Source organism: Ochotona curzoniae, unplaced genomic scaffold (assembly GCF_017591425.1).
Source record: "Ochotona curzoniae isolate NIBS_2020 unplaced genomic scaffold, NIBS_Ocur_1.0 contig_2210, whole genome shotgun sequence".
Classification (NCBI taxonomy): Eukaryota; Metazoa; Chordata; class Mammalia; order Lagomorpha; family Ochotonidae; genus Ochotona; species Ochotona curzoniae.
In genome coordinates this window covers 9642003-9661838 of record NW_024465369.1, presented here as the reverse complement: position 1 = coordinate 9661838, position 19836 = coordinate 9642003, and positions in this window count along the sequence as shown.

Genomic DNA, 19836 nt, shown 5'->3' with positions numbered 1-19836 from the left:
AAAGCATGTGGGGAAAGAAAACAGGAACCCAATTATTTGGGGCCCTACCACCCTTATGGCAGACCCAGATGGATTTCAATGCTGCTAGCTCCAGCCTGGATTATCCCTGTCTGTTGCTGCCAATGAATAATGCATCAGTGGATGGAAGATTTCTTCTTCCTTTTCTGTCCATCTGCCCCCCTCCCCTCTGTATCTTTTCTCCTTCCCATATACTTTCTCCTTCTCTCATTATTCTCTCCATTTTGCCCTATCCCCTTCACTGTACCTTTCAAATAAATAAACCTTTGAAAGTCCAACCAATTAAAATTGCGTGTTGAGATTCCATCTTGGATAATGTTCTAAACCCAATTAAGTGAGTGATGAGTACTTGTTTTCATGATTCCACTTGATCCCAACATCCATATATGTGTGGTGTTCAGATGCCCCATGTACCAACACCACCCTCACAGGTAAACAATACATTTTACTTACAATTTATAATCTGTTAGTTATTGGAAGGGCACTTTCTCTTACTCAATTTTATTTTAATTTTTATAAAGATTTATTTATTTACATTTGCAAAGTCAGACATACAGAAAGGAGAGACAGAGAGGAAGATCTTCCATCTGATGATTCACTCCCCTTGTAGCCACAATGCCTGGAACTGTGCCAATCTGAAGCCAGGAGCCAGGGAGCTTCTTCTGGGTCTCCTGCATGGGTGCAGGGTCCCAAGGCTTTGGGCTGTCTTTGACTGCTTTCCCAGTCCACAAGCAGAGAGCTGGATGGGAAGTGGGGCAGCCGGGATTAAAACCATGGCCATATGGGATCCCAGCATGTACAAGGTGAGGACTTTTAGGCACTAGGCTATTGCGCTGGGTCTTGTTGCAGATGATATATGCATAGTTGATAAGGATAGGCTCCAGGGTTAGGGAGAAATGGGTGTGACCATTTTTTCCAAAGTTTCCATTTCTTAATTTTGGGAGGATAGTGGAGGTAAGGGAGAGAAGCCATACCCAACCATCCCAATACTTGAGGATGAAGAACGGCTACCCAATATCAATTCAGGGACTCAATATGGTGCATGCTCCAAGGGTTCTGCCAAGGTGGAAGTAATAGTTCTAAAATGCTGTCAATCTGGCTGATCTCTGGGTAAGGAATCCCTTCCAGTGTCGTTTGGCTAACATAGTTATTCTTAGAGTCTACATTTGCCCAGATATTTACTGTCATCATTTGGCTGGGGTAGTTGTCCATATATTCTGTTTTCCATTCTCTGCTATGGTACCAGATGTCCCCTGCAGGCCCCAATAGGCTACCATATCCTCTGTCTGCACCATGGTCTGTCATCTAGCACACTATCCTTTACATTGAGGAAAATGGATTCTCAGGTGGGCCCATGGACCTGGGCCAAACAACCCAGTCCTGGCCAGACCCCTAATCCTGGGACTTATGAACTTGGCACCTACCATGCAGGTAGGCCCAAGAACCCAGGTCAGGTGACCCCAGCCCCGCTTGATCCCCTCAATCCCTGAGATTCATTGACCCAATACACACTATGCAGGCAGGCTCAAGGACCCAGGCCAGGCAACCCAAACCCCACCAGATCCTTTAACCCTTAGGCTCACCAATCCAGCACCAACTATGCAGATGGGTCCAAAGACCTGGGCCAGATAACACAGTCCCTGCCAGACATCCTTCACCTAGGGTTCACAAAGCCAGCAACCACTGTTCAGATGGAGTGAAGGTCCTGGGACAGACTTCCCATAACCAACCAGACCCCCTACCCCTGGGACACACAGGTGTAGTACACAACTTGGAGATGAGCCCAAGCTCCACTGAACCACCCCCATCCCTAGAGTTAATAGACCTGGTACCCACCATGCAGGCAGACTGCAGGACCTGGACCAGATTACCCAGACCCTTCAGACCCTTCATCCCCTGGGCTCACAGACTCAGTACCCACCTTGCAGGCAAGCTGAAGTGCCTGGGCCAGCTGGTCCAGGCCACAGTGGGAGCCGAGACCTAGCTCAGCCTGTTCTACATCTGCCATGACTCACGAGTACCAATGGGTACTGGAGTCTAGCCCAGTCTGGTGCTCCCCAGATCCAGTCTATGCCCATGATGAGGGATACTGCAGCCATGTCTAGCCCAGCCAAATGTCCCAATTCTGGCAGTGGCGTATTAAGCATATTCTCAGCTTTCTATAATTATGCACAGACAGAAAAAGATATATGTATTTCTATGTATACACATGTATCTGTACAGATATATGTATGTATATTCATATGTATGTGTATTAAAATCTTATTTTTGTACTATAAATATTGACAGCTAACAAGGTGAATAAAGTGTATTCTCATTTAAATGATCTCTATTGCAGCAGTTGTATTTTTATGTTTAATCTTTGAATCATGATACAAATGAAGTATACACACTCTAATGATTATTGTATTTTTCAGTAGTGTTATCCAAGATAGTCCTCCTCTCTCACCTAATTTTATTCATGCAGTGGACTTGTGTATCAACCAGTGATGATACTATTACTAATATTTTTCACTTCTTTCTGGAATCAGTTAACTTGTTTTATTCTTCATTGTTTGAATAATCTGGAAGCTAATGATTTGATTGGATTTAGGGTTATCAAATCTGAGTGTGTTGCACAGTGGTTCAGCCTCTATATATCACACCCAGCACATAATTACAAGTTGCTCCTAGTCAGTGATACCACAGTTAGTAAGTATAAATAATAATAATCTGCTGCCACTACTGTGCAGTTTCTCAACAATTTATTTTTAAACCATAGTAGTTGCACATAATTGAGATAAAGTATATTTAATTTTTCCTTGATAGAAAACAGATCTTATGCATTTCATAGATTTATTCCTAAGATAATCATAATATCCACTCCCTCTATTCCCCTCTCAATCCCCTACCTCCCTTTTGAGTTTTTTTTAATTTTGTAAAAACATAATTTCAGTCAAATTTGTAATAACAGACTTAGTGCACCCCTAATCAAGTATTCAATAAATAAAAAACATAAAGACCACTGTTCCACAAGCATATCACCAAAAGTTAAAAGCAGCAATTGGGCTTGATGAAATGACTCCATTGGCTAATCATCCACCTCTAAGTGCTGGGATCTCATATGGGCACTGGTTTGTGTCCCAGTCACTTCATTTCCCATCCAGCCCTTCGATTGTGACCTGAGATAGCAGTGAAGGATGACTCAAAGCCTGGTGACCCCACACCATCTTGGGAAACCTGGAAGAAACTCCTGCCTTCAGATGAGCTCAGCATTTCCTGTTGTAGCTGTTTGGGGAGTGATTCAGTGGATGGGAGATCTCTGTGTCTTCTCCTCTCTGTAGATCTGCCTTTCCAATGAAAATAAATCTTAAACAGCAGTAATTAAAGAACGTCTGTTTCAATATTGTGCATTTTTATATTAAATATGAAACATTTGTCTTTTTTATAACTGGCTTATATAAATGAACATAATGGCTTACAGTTGTATCCATTTTGCAAAACACAGGATTTCACTGAGAATTCCATTTTGTATATATACTATATTTTCTTGATCAAACCATCTATGATGGACATCAATGTTATTCTTTATCTCAGCTATTATGTATTGGGCTGCAATAAGCATGGGGTTATAAATAAGCCTTTCATATGCTGATACCATTTTGTTGAGATAAATCCCCAGGAGTTGATGGATAGTTTGTATGGGGATTTTTAGATTTCTAAAGGATCTTCATGCCATCTACTATAATGGTTGTATTACTTTATGTTCTCACACACAGTGTATTTGTATATCTTCCCCCAACATCCTCATCACTTTTTTTGAAGGCTGTCACTTGCGTGATTTTTTTTTCAATTGTGACTTTCGCTTTCATTTCCCTGATTTATGGGTGGTCTTGCAAATTTTATCATACATCTGTTGGCCATTTGCACTTCATCCTTTTGAAATCATCTGTTCATGTGCTTTGCCCTTGGCTTGTCTGGGTTGTTTGTTCTGTTGTTGAATTTCTTGAGCAATCTATTGAACAGGATGTTAACTCTTCCACAGTAGCCTAGTTGACAAATAATTTGTTACATTCTGTTGGTTTCCTCTTCACTTAATTGAGTGTTCCCTTTGCATTGCATAAACATTTTAACTTTTTAAAAAATTTATTGTTTTTTTAATTGGAAACCCATATATACAGAGAGGAGGAGAGGCAAAGAGGAAGATCTTCCATCTCATGATTCACACACCAAGAGGCCACAATGCCTAGAACTGAGCCAATCCAGAGCCAGGAGCCAGGAGCTTCTTCTGGATCTCCCATGTGGGTGCAGGGTTCCAAAGCTTTGGGCCATCCTCAACTGCTCTCCTAGGCCACGAGCAGAGAGCTGGATGGAAAGTGGGGTTGCTCGGATAAGAAACAGCATCCATATGGGATCCCAGTGAGTGCAAGGTGAGGACCTTAGCCATTAGGCTACCGCTCTAGGCCCGCCGTTTTTGTTTTTAAAGATTTTTTTTTGATTGGAAAGGCAAATTAATAGAGAAGCAGAAATGGAAAGATCTTCCATCTGTTGGCCCACTCCCCAGGTGGCCATAATAGCCAGAGCTGATCGGAAGCCAGGAGTCAGGAGGTCTTCTGGGTCCCCTGTGCAGGTGAGGATCTAAAGGCTTTGGTCCATCCTCTACTGCTTCCCCAGGCCACAGGTAAGGAGCTGGATGGGAAATGAAGCAGTGGGGCACAAATCAGCATCCATCTGGGATCCTGGTGCTGGCAAGGTGAGGACTTAGACATTGAGCTTTTTATGATTCGATTTAACTATTTTTGCTTTAATTGTGTTTCTGCAATTTTTTCAGGAAGATTTTTTCTGTAGCAGTGTCTTGAATTTCCTCGGTAATTTCCTCTAGTTATTATATCAGGTTGTGTATTTAGAGCCCTATCCATTGTTCATTCATATTTGCGTAAGGGTTAAGGTGTAAGTCTTGTTTCACATTTTGAATTGTGCAGAGCCAATTGTCCCAATGTGATTTGAACAGACCTCCTTTCTCCAGGTAGTGAAACATCATTATAGAAATTTTACACATGCTTGGTTAAATTGACTCCAAGTTATTAATTTTTTTTCTATCTTTAATGGGACTGAGCTTGCAAATTCTTTCTCCGGGATGGCCTTGTTTGTGTATACAAAAGATGTTGAATTTTATATTTTATACCCTGCAATTCAGATTCTCTTTGGAATTGCAATGGTCTCTTAGTTTGGTCTTTTGGTTCCCAAATACAGAATTATGTCATCTGCAATAAGATGCTGGACTTTCTACCATTGTCTATACCTACAGTGTCATGATACACTTAAATAGAAGAATGATTGACTTGTGACTTTTATTGAAAGACTATTACTAAAACGATATATGGGAACACAGTGTGGAGGTAATGGGAGAGTGAAAAGGAGATTCTTGGAACTGTATTATGAAAAGTAAAAATTAACAAAAGAATTGCATCATTTGCAAATGGGGATAATTTGTCTTTCTCCTTTGTCGTTTGTATTCCTTTGGTTTCTTTTTCTTGTCTAATGGTATGACTAAAATTTATTAAATAGTAATTGGAAAGTAGGCATCTTTGTCTCATTCTGGATGTGAGTGAGACCACTTCCCACCTTCCACCAGTCAGTATGATGCTGGGTATAAATTTGTCACATATTAACTTGATTGGTATAGTTTCAGGGAACATTTCTCAACACAAATGCACTTAATTTTTTTGTCACAAATGGTGTTGAATTTTATAAAATGATTTCTTTGCATCTATTAAGATAATCACATGGATTTTATTCTTCAGTTTGCTAATATGCAATCTCATCTGTTCATTTGCACATTAGTCCTCCCTGCACAGCTGGGATGAAAGCCATCTGGCCTAGGTGAATGATAGATTTTTTACTATTATTTTCATTTTTGTTTGAAAGGCAAAGTTATATGGAGGAGAGGCAGGAAAAGAAATCTGCTGGTTCACTCCCCAGATGTTAACAGCTGCAGCTGAGCCCATCTGAAGCCAAGAGCCAGGAACTTCTTTTGGGTCTTGCCACATGAGTTCAGGAGCCTGAGTGTTTGAATCATCCTCCGTTGCTGTCCAAAATGTAAGCAGGAACCTGGATGAGAAGTGGAGGAGCTGGAGTTTGAACTGGGGCCCCTGTGGGATGCTAGTACCACAGGCAGAGGCTTGATCTACTATGCCACAGTGCTGGGCCTGAACGATATTTTCTGTTGTCCTGTTGGATTCTATTAGCGAGTATTTTCTAGGGAGATCTTTTTTCAATGTTCATCAGAAATACTGGTCAATAGTTCTCATTCTTTCTTGCCTCTTATTTCTATTTGTTTTAAATTGTTAGATGAGGGCCCAGTGTGATAGCCTGGTGGCTAAATCCTTGTTTTGCACACTCCAGGATCTTATCTGGTGCTATTCCTGTTCCCAGCTGCTCCACTGCCCATCCAGGTCCCTGCTTGTGGCCTAGGAAAGCAGTAGAGGATGATTTAAAGCCTTTGGACCCTGCACCTGCGTGGAAGATCTGGAAGCTGTTCCTAGATCCTGTCTCTTGGCTTCAGATCATTTCAGCTCCCACCATGGTAGCCACTTGGGGAATGAAGCAGTGGATGGAAAATCTTTCTCTATTTCTCCTTCTCTCTGTAAATTTGTCTTTACATATATATTTAAAAATAAGTTAAACTTATTATTTAGAAGTAAGTTAAACACTGACCCTGGATACATACATATTTAGTATAGTCACATTGTCCTACTGAATTGATCCCTTAAACTGTGCTTAATGCCCTTCCTTTGTCTTAATAGTGTTTATGTGAAAATAAATTTCAATATTAAGATGGAAAATTGTTCATTTTTTAATTACTCTTAGTATAGGATATATTCTCTTGCACCTGTGCTTTTAGTCTGTAACTTTGTTGCTGATGTGTGTTTAATATAACAGAAATCAGGTGCATCTTGTTTGTAACATTCAGGCTGCATTTTTAAATCTGGTAATTTAGGTCATTCATTATTTTTTTACTGCATTTCATTTTATGACAGTTTCATAGGCTCTGAGGTTCCTCCAACCCCTCCATACCCTCCCCCCATGGTGAATTACTCCACATTATTGCAGTATTGCAGTTCAAATCCAGTCATGCTTCTTTCATTGCAAGCATGTACCATGCATAGAGTCCAGCATCTTATTGTCCAGATAAATTCAACGGTTTCTTAGGGAGACCTTCTCTGGTCTAAAGGCAGAGCTGGCAGAATATCGTCCAGATTGATTAAAAGTCATAACATAATATCGATAACAGTTTACAACATTATGGAATTATTTGACATGCTATTGAGTGACTGATATGTTAGAAAATGCAAGTTCTTAGCCACATCCTGTGACTACTTCATTGACATTTCAATTTTAGTTTATGTACAACCAGCTTCTACACACCTTAAAATGGTTATAGGGTACTATTCAGCTGTCTTGTATCTATTTTCAATTTTTTATTTAGCAGTTTATTGTATTGAAACATAATTTATACTGAACTTGGCAGATTTCAGGATAGTCCAAACTGACTTATAACTTTAACAAGGAATATGTCTACAGTTGAAGCACAGAACAGTTTCAGGAGGGGTATGCAGAAAAATCTTTAATACCTTAGTAAGGAGTAACTTTTCGTGTCCTACCTAGTAAGGTACATGTGAGTCCCCACTGACTGTTTCCTGTCTGGTTCTAGGCTTTCTTTGTTGTTCTGTCTATCCTAATTTTGTTGTTGTTGTTTGTTTTGGATTTAGGGAGGGCTCTGGGGCGACTCTGATGGTCATTGCAGGAGAGTGTGGGGATCCAAAGTTGGAACTAAGGACAAGAGAAAGCTCCTCTCCCTAGTCCCAAAGGGATTTTACTGTTCTTCTGTTTCTGTAGACCACTCAGGGCTCCAGGCTTTTGTCCCGATGACATTGGATCCAGTGAGGAAGGATTTGGGCTTCTTCGATCTCATGTGGGAGATTCAGATGGGCGTGGATGACCTCAGAGTTGTGTTTCTGAAGGCACTCCAATTCCCCGTGGTCTCCTTGGTAGTTGGGATGTAGTCCTTGGTGTTAGGTCATTTATTATTGATAAGCAAGAACTTAGTCCTGTTATTTTTTAAAGATTTAATTTATTATTATTATTTTTATTGCAAAGTCAGATATACAGAGAGGAGGAGAAACAAAGAAAATCTTTCATCTGATGATTCACTCCCCGAGCAGCCACAGTGGCTGGAGTTGAGCCAATCCAGAGCAGGGAGCTTCTTTCCGGTCTCCCATGTGGGTGCAGGGTCCCAAGGCTTTGGGCCGTCTTCCACTGCTTTCCCAGGCCACAAGCAGGGAGCTGGGTGGGAAGTGGGGCCGATGCCCATATGGGATCCCGGTGGATACACGGCAAGGACCTCAGCTACTAGGATACTGCGCCAGGCCCAGTCTTGCCATTTTTCTATACATATTCTTTTATGCCTTTAGATTCTTTCAACATGCAATCTTTCTTTGAATGTAGCATGTCCTTACTCTTTACATGTTGGACTGGACAAGGGGTGACAAATAACTTCACTTTCCATTTCTTGTGGAAGATCTTTAAAACTTTCACTTATAAATGAGAACTTTGTGCTGGATTGACAATATTATACTGGATTGACAATATTTTTAGGACTTGAGCTGGTTTTCTCGTATTGTGTTGAGTCTCTGATAAGAAATCAGTTATTCTAATTGAAAAGCCTGCATAGTAATCTATTGTTTTAGTGCAGTTTCCAATATTTTCTTTGATTTACTGTTGAAAGTGATTATACTGTGGCATGCTGAAAATATTTTTATATCTACTTGGGGTTCTATGCAGTATCTGCTCCTGTATGTCCCCATCATTCTTGGAATTAGATATTTTCTGCTGTCATTTCACTTTATACATCTTCTAATCTGCTTTCCTTGCCAAAAGTCAGAAGCTCCTAAGACACATTTGACGATTTCACATTGTTTCATAAATCACAAATATTATTTTTGTTCTATTTTTCTTCCTGAGATAGTTCCACAAAGTTTGTCTAGTTTGGATGTTTTTCTTCTGTGTCAATAAGTATGCTATTCAGGCTTCCCACTGTATTTTTGACATGCTGAATTCCTTCTAATATTTAATTTCTCCTCAGTTTCTCTATCTTACAGCAAGATTTTGCATTCAGGTCATGTATATATCTGCTTATGTCATACGTTTGCTTTCTGTGTTTGTGTAATCCTAGGATCACTCTTTGGAATTCTCTTTCAGATGCCATCAATTTCTTCACCTTCACATTTAATATTGGTGCATCTGTGTTTTCATCTATTTTATTTCTGTATTATTTTTCAGGCATTTCTGCAGGCAGTTGTTGATTTTATCCTTTTTTTTTTAGTCTTTGAAAAGTGCTGTGTGGATTGATGGAGTATTTGCCCTTTCTGGAGACATCCAGGGGTACCTACAGGGTGGGGCAAGAGATTTCTGGCTAATGCTTAACTGTGGGGCAAGTGTCCGTGGTGACAGCCAAGGTGGGTGTAGCAAATCTCTCTATTCAGCAGTGGGAAGATTATAATCACATTAGCTGGTGTAATCACAGAGTCAGCTTGCCTTCACTTATGTGAATGAACCACACAGGGTAAACCATATTGCTTAGGCACTTCACCCATGGGTGCAGGAACCGCAAAAATTATCTATGTGCTCTGCAATGTGGACATGTCACCCTGCGCTTCTGAAGTCATAGTGTTTCCCTGAAAACCCAATCACATCATTTTGTGTACATGATCACACAGCTCCAGAGTTCCCACAGTTAGTTTTTATCTCCCCCCAGTCAGAGGATCATAGGGTGCATTCTTTGACCCACAAGTCTCCCTCATCCACCAAAAGAGCTGCTATGTCCTAGAACCAGTTGCCTGACACAGGATGGTCAACTTTCAGGCACCGTGAAATAGGGTGAACTACTTCATGAGCAACCTGTCCCCCTAGAAAACCCCTACACTAGACTGAATGTCCATTGAGATCACAGATTTATCACTCCAGTAAAATCCCCCAGTATTCTGCAGTCCACAGCAGCCGTCACTCATCTTATTGAAATGGCATTTCTTCCCTGCTGGTTGCCAGGTGCTTTGCTCCAAGAAGGTGGTCAGAGCATAGTATTCCAACTAAGTGCACAATACTTGCTGAAAAATATGGGATTATCAGTGTTTCGCTTTCTTTGACATTACTTAATGATATTATGTTGGAGTTTCAATCTTTGATTTGTTTATGTGATGTAAGGTAGTGTAAATGAGTCTCCCCTATTATGGTGCTTAATACTAGGACCTTAATCCTTCATTATGATTTTAATTTGATACTTGTACTCCTAATTCTTGCACTCTGATAATCAGCAACTGCTCCATCTGTAATATTCATCATGCTACATTCTTATTGAGGTTATCGTTAGCTCTCATCTATGGCAGGGAACATGTGACTTTATCCTTTGTGGATCTGGCTTATTTTCAGTTATTTTACTGCCAATAACAAGATTTAGTTCTTTTTTATGGCTGACTAGTATTGATGTGGGCAATGAACTTTGAATGTTTCATCCAGGCTCTTGCTTCCCACAGAGATGGAAATATTAAGTGGATACAGGAATTGTATGTAAACTGAAACAGTTTAGTTGGCAGTGAGCAAACAAACATGTGCACCCATGGGTATGGGCCTCTTTAAACAAACAAAAAATTAATACAAAATGGCATAAAAATGGCTCACAATCAAAGGAGAGGGAAATCAAAAGCAGTACATGCAGGTGGGAAGGTCTGACCATCTACAGTGAGAGGCAGGAGAGTTTGGAAAACATTGCGCTCACATGCTAAAGTCTCTCTCTGTCTAACACACACACACACACACACACACACACACACACACGAGTGCTGTCACTTGAAGTAATGGCCATTGTGAAGAGAGGCATCTCTCCCATGTTCTGCTCGTCTGTGGTCTCTAAGTGCAGTTAACAGATACAAGATGGATTACAGGAAGATGAAAGTTTGAAACGACAGCTCTGCAGATGTAACGTCGCCATGTAGATCCCACACTACCCCCCCCCCCGAGATTTCTGATCTTTACATTGAAGTGGATGCTGAGGTGTAAAGTTCTGTCTTTATCTAATTACTGCTGATCAGGACATGGTTCCTGCTTGTCTTAGGTTGGAGATCTCTGCTTATCTGATCTACAGCATGTGTCTTGTGAGCCAGAGGATTTTCATCAATCACTGACTGGCTGTGTCCACTGCAGGACCATCATTCTCTGAAAAGCAGTCAAATTCTGAAACAGACAAATTTATCAATCATTGGGAAAAGATAAATCTCAGAAAACACATTTTAATTTTTTTAAGATTTATTTTTATTGGAAAGGCAGATGTATAGAGAGGAGGAGAGACAGGAAGATCTTCTTATCTCTGAGTCACTCCCCAAGTGGCTACCACAGCCGGAGCCGAGCCAATCCAAAGCCAGGAGCAGGAGCTCCCCAGGTCTCCCACACGGGTGCAGGGTCCCAAGGCTTTGGATTATCCTCGACTGCTTTCCAAGGCCACAGGCAGGGAGCTGGGTGGGAAGCAGGGCTGCCTGGATTAGAACCGGAGCTGATATGGGATCCCAGGCATGCAAAATGAGGACTTCAACCACTACGCTATTGCACTGGACCCAGGAAACACATTGTTAAAATATAAATTCAGTATTCATCTAGATTATATCTGTGCATATTATAAAACTAAATAGCCTGGGCATAAAGATTTCTAATATCTTCTTCAGTGAACACACAGCTGCAAGAGTAGATGAGACTGGATTTTCAGTCACTGCACCTCCTTGTTGTCCAAGTACATATTTTAAGGCTACTTGGTTTCCAAGATTACCTTAAGCAGAACATCCATGGACATAAGTGATTTGGAAGAATGAATCCCCTTCTGAACAAGGGCAGCCTGTGTAGGAGGGACCACTCTGGCACAATCTGGTACTTCTGTCTGTCAAGTTACAAGTTCTTCTGAGCTGTGTGTGTTTGCCAACAATGAAACTTCCGCCTCTTGATACTTACAGCTGTATGCACAAGGTAAATCAGCCGGATCTTGTAACCCAGATTGAAAACCTCATACCTTTAGTCTTATATATATAATGGCTTTTGCATTTTTTGGCAGATAAGCTTTACTGACCTCTTGTTTTCTCAGATTCCTATAATTAGCAGGAAAAGTCCTCATGTCCTTTATTATGTACCTGAATTATTTGCTTCTTGAGCTCTTTACAGATCCTAGATTTTAATTCTCTATCAGTTACATAGAAAATGCAGGAGTATTTTCTCCTAGTCTATTCTCTCTTCACTTTTTTGAGTGTTTCCTTCACAGTGCACACGTTTCTTATGTAGATATAATTCCATTTTTGCTTTAATTTCATTCAGGGGTATTTTCAAACATTTTATTTCCCCTACAATGCTCTGCAGAGTTGCTCTTGTAACTTGAAGGTATCAGGTCATTTATTTAGATTCTTAATCCATTTTGAGTTGATTTTTGTATGAGGTTCAAGGTAAATTCAACTTCAAACATTGGGGTTGAAGCAGTGTATCTGTTCATAATCATCTTCCAGTTACAGAAAGGGGCATGTAAAATTAGGGAGAAAGGGCAAGTTCATAAATTTTTTTAGCATGTCTATCCCAGCCTAGATCCCCAATCCGTACATAGTCAAGGGACCCTGAAATCAGACCCAGTGATTTCTCAAAGACCCAGCCACATCCCTTGTCACATGGCACAGTCACAGAGAGCAAGGGCTTCATTCTCAACCTGGGGAGACCCTTTGTCCATGGAAAGAACCACAACACATCCAACTGCCTGCCCGATGGAAGTCTGTTGGTGCCTGCCCTGGCACATTGATTCCAGTGTCATTGACAGAGTGAGGGGATGAGGAGCAAAGTGTTCTCACATCACAGACACAAGTGGGGACTGAATTGCCACCAGTCCTCCAGGCCAGCGTCAAAGTCAGTGGGGACCACACAGTTATCCCTCCAGTAAACTCTCAGATGTGGGCTGCAGAAGCCTCTACTCAGTAAAATGTTTCTTCCCTGACACTGTTGGACACATGGGTGAGAGGAGGGGAGGAAAACAACATGCTGTTCTGTTGCAGGTTTATATGGGCCCCCCTGCACCCTGCTGGTGCTACAGGCAAGAGTCAAAGACCGTGCACCAGCAGGTCCCTCTGCTCCACCCAAGTGATACAATCAGTGAGACAGGTCGTCGCAGGTTCTTCTTACCTTGTGCTCAGAAAATGGTCTCTCTTCCAGCCGCTGAATATGTGATTGTACCACCCCCACTGCTCCAGTGTGTCTGTGCAGTTATTCACTGCAAACTTTTTTCCAACTGTCCCCTGAAAATGCCATTCCTTCCCTGTTCTTCTGATATCTTCCTGCGGTCAAAATCAGCATGTGTTTACCCTTTCAATCATACGGAATATCAGAAATTCATTTGCTTCCTGTATTCTATTGCTAAAGCTTCAAAGTCACATTTTTTAAATGTTTTAGGTTTATATTGAAGCCTTTAATTCTAAAATTTATGATTGGTTCTTGATTGCTCAAATGATTTTTGTTGAATTTATCATTCATATCATGCGTTTTCTTCATTTCTTTCAGTTGTCTGGCTTCATCTCACTGAGTTCCCTTACAATAATAATTCTTACCTCTAGGAGATGCAAGAGAAGAATTATCTTACAATAATAATTCTGAATTCTTTTTCAAAAATTTTATGATTTTTTTTTCAAATTCAGATCTATTTCTGAAAAAATCTTCCATTCCTCTAGAGGTTTTATGATTCCTTGCTTCATGTTTGCGGAGTTCTTTTATTGGTGTCTACATATCTGGTACACAGAGCAGTTTTTTAGTCTTTTATCTGTGGGTGGAATTTGGAGTGTCATTTGAATACTTTGACTTTAACTGGAAGTGAGCGCACAAGTATGATTTCTGACTGATTTCTGCAGCTTTTATCCATTAGCAATATCCATGAGTTTCGCAGTAGTTGACAGCAGTGATGGCAGTGGTAATTTGACTCTGAATTGGATAATGATTGCTGAGATGTGTGTCTTCAGGCCCCAGATATTTGTCAGTCACACTGAATTTGTAATGACAGTAGCTTTGTTCATCATGCTGTTATCTTGTTTAGCCAGGAAAACCTGAGTGATGCTGGGACTTGTAAACTCCATTGCGGTGATCAGGTAGCTGTGTGATGCAAATGGCACTTTCCTGTGTCTTGTTGATATCCCCCAAATCCCATTCTTAGCACTGGAGGATGCAAGCAGGACAGTTCCCTTTTCAACACTGTTAATACAGATCACCTTGGGGGTTGAACATTGGCAAGTATGAGCCTGGGAGCAAAGGAATGTTATGGCGTCTTCTCCAGGTTCCACAGGTAGGTTCCAGTGGGTGAACAATACAGTACTAATAAACACAGTCTTGAAGCTACAGGGAAGAAATTACACATTATTCTGGTCAAATTGGGAAAAGTATCAGTTTTATTGAGGATTCTGCATTGGAAAGTATGGGCCTGAAACAGTCACATGAAGTTAGAGCCTTTCATAGGATTCACAATGCAAACACAAATGTTCCTTGCAGTTCTAAAGCAGCCTCATCCCCAGAATAGCAGGATGTAGCAGACAGCTTGCCCAGGTCTTATATTTCATGCACAAGTAATTCTGAGGACTCTGGCTTGATAGCCGTGATTTCAAGTGGTAGAATGCAAATCATGTCTTTTCCAAGTACCAAGGAAAGGACTCAGGTGATCCTGTGGACTATAAACCCAATAGTCTCAGCTCAGAGCTATAGGACTCGGAGAATAATCTACTCATTGGATGACATGTTGATCACAGGTTATTCTGGGGATTGTGTGGTAACTGGTTTAATCCTGTCAGTTGTATATAGTTAAGTTCTTCCCCATATACCCTGGATGAAAACAGTTGTCCCTGGACATTGTTAAAAAGTCACAGATCCAAAGCTGAAGGAGGTAGTGAGAAACTTACCTAGGTCCATCACCATGAACTCAGGGGACTCTGTGGAACATAATTCTGACAGTCACAGTTGATGAGCTGTGGGATACAGAGAGTATTTTGCAGGTCCCTCACATTGGCCACACATTATACTAGAGATTTGCACAAGCAGATGCAGGTTTGGTGGAAATGATTGCACAGAAGGCCTTCCTCTGGTCCCTGGGACTTGTAGAACCAAAAGTCACATTCCCAGAGAAACAAGACTCAGTGGCATCCTTGTCAGGGTCTCACAGCTTGAGCGCAGGTTATGCTGGGGATGTTAGACTGGTAAATGCCACCCTGAAACATAAGAATGCACTTAAGACCCTCCCAGTCTCCCCCAGAATTGTGAGTTGCTCCAGAGGTTGTAACACCTATAGCCACAGTCCCAAAGCTACAGGACATAGAAGGGACAAACTAAGCAAGGGTGACACATTTCATATTGGACTGCCAGTTAGAATCCGTTATATTTCTTATTTGGTTTCTTGCATATGCTGGAAGAGAGTGGATGATGGCTCAAGTACCTGTGTCCCTGCCAGCCATGTGGAAGACACAGCTGGGATTTCAAGCTTCTGCCTTTGACTTGTTGTATTATTAGCTGTTGTCAGTATTCAGGGAGAAAAACAGTAGATGAAACATCTATCTCACTCTTTTTTCTCTGATTTTAAAATATGTAAGCACATATATAAATATTTACATGATTAAATAACAGCTGGTATCATGGCAAGCTATGTCAGTATCTTTTATTTAACTTATTTATGCTTCTCATGCTGAAAATGTTTTAACACTAATGATCTTACTCATAAGGGATCAATAGTTAGACAACTAGGAAATTCATCAAAAAATGGTTGTCATAAATAAAAATTTATGGACATTTAGATCCTATAGTTTATAAGGATTTCCTTCATTTTGCTCTTTCAGAATTCACTTTACTGGGATTAAGTGTTCTAGTAGACAGAGGGTACATTATACACATACAGACTTTAACGGCTCACAAAAGCATGAAATATATACTTTCAGTAACAGGATGCCCTAAGCACTTGATTGTCAGGTGGTGCCTTTTTGGTTAAGACTTATTTTTATATGAAATTCAGAGAAAGTGTAGGAGAGAGACTTTCACGCCAGGCACGGTGGCCTACTGCCTAATGTCCTTGCCTTGAACACACTTGGATTCCATATGAGCGCTGGTTCTAATCCTGTTGGTGCCACTTCCCATCCTGTTCTCTGCCTGTGGCCTAGGAAAGCAGTAAAGGATGGCCCAAAGCTTTAGGACCCTGTAATTGCATAGGAGATCTGGAAGAGATCCAGGCCCCTGGCTTCAGTTCAGCTCTGCTCTAGACGTTGCAGTCACTTAGGGAGTGAATCACTGAGTGAAAGATCTTCCTCTCTATATATCTGATTGTACAATAAAAATAAATAAATCTTAAGAGAGACTTTCATCTTCAGTTCACTGCCTAATGGCAACAATGGTAGAGACCCGGCCAGGACAAAGCCAGGGCCCAGAAGTTCCATCTGGGTATCCTTTTTTCCCTCCATTTATTATTACTATTATTAACATTATTTTATGACAAGTTCCATAGGTTCTGGGATTTCCCCTACTTCCTTCTCAAAGCCCCTCCCCCCCCACACACTGATTTCCTCTGCATTATTACAACAGTATATTTCTTCTTAAACAGTGATAAATGCATCATTGCAGATATAGACAATGACAGAGACCAGCATCCTATTAAGATATATTTAAGTTTCTTTGGGAATCTATATTTGATCTAGAAGTAGAGGTGCATACTGCCTTGTATCCTCACATCTGGATATGATATTCTCCATCACATAGTACTATACATCCCCTTAAATGAAAAGCCGTGAAAAGAAAATCAGCAACAGGAAGAAAAACAGAAATTTACAGTGTCCTGAAGTTAAATAACTAATGCATTACTGAAGAAATGGAAATTAAGAACCTTTTTGAAGAAAATGATGCTAATGTATGACTTGTGAGTCAGTGAAGAATGTACCATAGGAGAAAAATCTTTTTTGAAGAGATGAAAATAAAAACAAAAGCATCAAAATCCATGAGATAGTTTCCACTGATCTTTGTTGGTGAGATGTGTCTGCTATAGGCAACAGACAGATGGGTTTAGTTTTTGATCCAGTCCACTAATCTCTAACACTTGATTGAGCTTAAGCCATTTCCATTCGTGGTTAATAAGAATGCATGGTAATTTAGTCACGTAATTTTAGCAATGGTTTGCCCATTGTTGGATCTAGTCGTCTGTGATTTTACTGGGATGTTCACTTTTGGCTTTTGTTTTGATGAGTACTATTCATTTTCCCTGCCGAACATTTTTATCATTTGAAGGGTAGGTCTCTGAGCTTGGCAAAGGCTTTTGCTCCTTTGCAGGGGAGTCTTCAGTAATATTCATTGTGCCTCTGTCTTCTTTTGTTCTTGCTTATTGTACTTTTGAGAGCAGATTCTTCTTGTTAGGGCTGGTTTCTAAGCTGTGTCTCACAGAGGTCTACAGTTCGATGTTATTTATTTCATTGGGTACCTGGTTCTTCCTTTGCAGTCATTTTTCACTCCCTGTAGCAAGTTTCAGGCCTGGGCTCTTATGCTAGGCTTCTACGGATTCCCTCTGTAGTCACAGCTCCTGGCTCACCACTCTCCACCTCCTGTGATCCTGTGCTGTGGCTGCACAGCTCAGCTGTCTGTACAACCTTTCTCCCATTTCTGGTTCAAGAAGTTCTCAGGATAAAGAAGACACCAGGTAGCCTAAGTAACTAAATTGTCAATGGTGCTGATCTTGTCTAACTCTACAGGCTGTAGGGTGCAAGTCAGTATTATTCTCCCTGTGGGACCAGTGTAATGCACTGAGCATGAAGTGATTTTGCTCCTAGCTCAGGACATGTGCAGCTCACTGTTGTAGCTCCAGTCTCAAAGACTTTGCCACATTTTACAAAATGGTGCCTGATGTGCCATCGGTGGAGTTTTGGATCTGCTAATCATTAGGACTCAGAGGTACCTGGACATATTGTGGGTGAAACCTGTAGGATGCCACGTCATTGCAAAGCACGGAGCTAGAAATGAGTTTGCTCCCAACTTAGTGCATGCACAGTCCTATCCCATGGACTCTGCCTCCCTACACAAAACAGCACTTGATGAGGTTCTGCTAGGGGTCTAGTTTGTGAAATCTACCCTATTCCTGCACCCACCTGTTTAAGGTATAGTGCTCTGCGTCTGCTCCTGGTCGAGTCGAACAAAGTAGCAGGATGAGCAGTTCTTTGTGTAGTTTCAACTGCTGAACTCCTGGTGAACTCCCTTCCCACCTGACTGCTTGAGGATCTCTGGTCGCCGATTGCCAACTGCCACTTGCGAATCTGGTCACTGCAACGCCACGCCATTGTCTCTGCTGCTTTCCCATGTCTGTTCAGTCTCCAGGTGTCCCTCTGCCATCTGCCTGCCCTCTCCTGTTTCTTGGAATGTGCTCTTTCTGCTTCACCCTAGCTAATAATTCTCTGTTTAAACATGTCCTTGCCTATTCCACCATCTTAATTCTCCTATATAGGTAGACTATATGTTACTAGGGCCACAGAACTCCAGTGACCATCCGTCTATTGCTTTCCCATGTGCATCAGCAGGAATTTGGGTAGGAAGCAGGACAGGTGGTTATCAGACTTGTACTCTGTGGAATGCTGGCACTGCAAGCATTCCACAGCTTAAACCTCTTTGCAAGTACACGGGCCTTCAGGTAGTTGTGCTTTATTGACCCGATACTTCCTGATGTTTCAATAATTCCTTCTAGTGGTTGCTTAGAAATAAATTTACCTAAAAATAATACAAGGCCATATCACCTTTGGCTTATGGGGAAGAAGTTACACATTTTTCATATGTTTATATAGTTTTACACTCAGTAGTCGGTATTGTCATTGAGCAAAAGGTAGCTATGTAATCAAGAGTCTAGAATTAGGCAGCAGAAGAGCACAGGGAGAGAACCTGAAACCATGAGCTGGTTTGGGCTTGTTTTTCCAAGGAAACTCTAGGAAAGCTTTTCTTCCAATACTGTGTTCAGGGGAGACCAGAAAACCACAAATAAGGAAAGCTGCAAGAAACCGGTCTAAGTCATAGTTTTAAATACATAATGTGTGAAAATGCCTGTTGCTTAAACAAGAAGGGCTTCCTGCTTCCTCTTAGACACTTTGCCATTACTGTGTTACAATATTCCCACCCACACTGGTTTGTAGGGAGGCAGCTTCTCTAGGGTGCCATGCCTTCCCAATGTCTCCTTCGGTTTTCATAAGTAAATAAAGCTTTCCTTTGAGCAACTCCCATGTGAGGCTGAGTGTTCAGCAACACTCCAAGTGGACAGATCCCTTGTGTCTAACAGTTACACAAAAACTTTGTGCAATAGAAAATTTAGGTTTTGACTTCACACCCAGTCTTGTCCCCAGTCAGCTCTTTATAATTTAAAGCAACATAAAAGTCGGTATACTGTTACACACAGCTCTACATAATAGCCCCTTGGACATCATAAAAGAATTGTGATTTACATGCATTTTCATGAGTTACCAGGAAACTGCAATGCATTTTCACATATTCCACTTGAAAAACAAGAAGTGTGCATGTTTTTGTTTCCAGTAATAAAACACTTCTTTGCAGTTTGACAAACAGTGGGAGATTAGGTACCCGAAAAAATGGTGATGGGAGGAGAAGTCATTTAAATGAGATGACATTAAAGACAAATTCTAAGAATCCACAAATGAGGTGCAAGTGGGAATACGGGAAGGAAGCAAAGATCAAAGTTAGCTTTCACTGCAGAGTTTCTGCCAAATG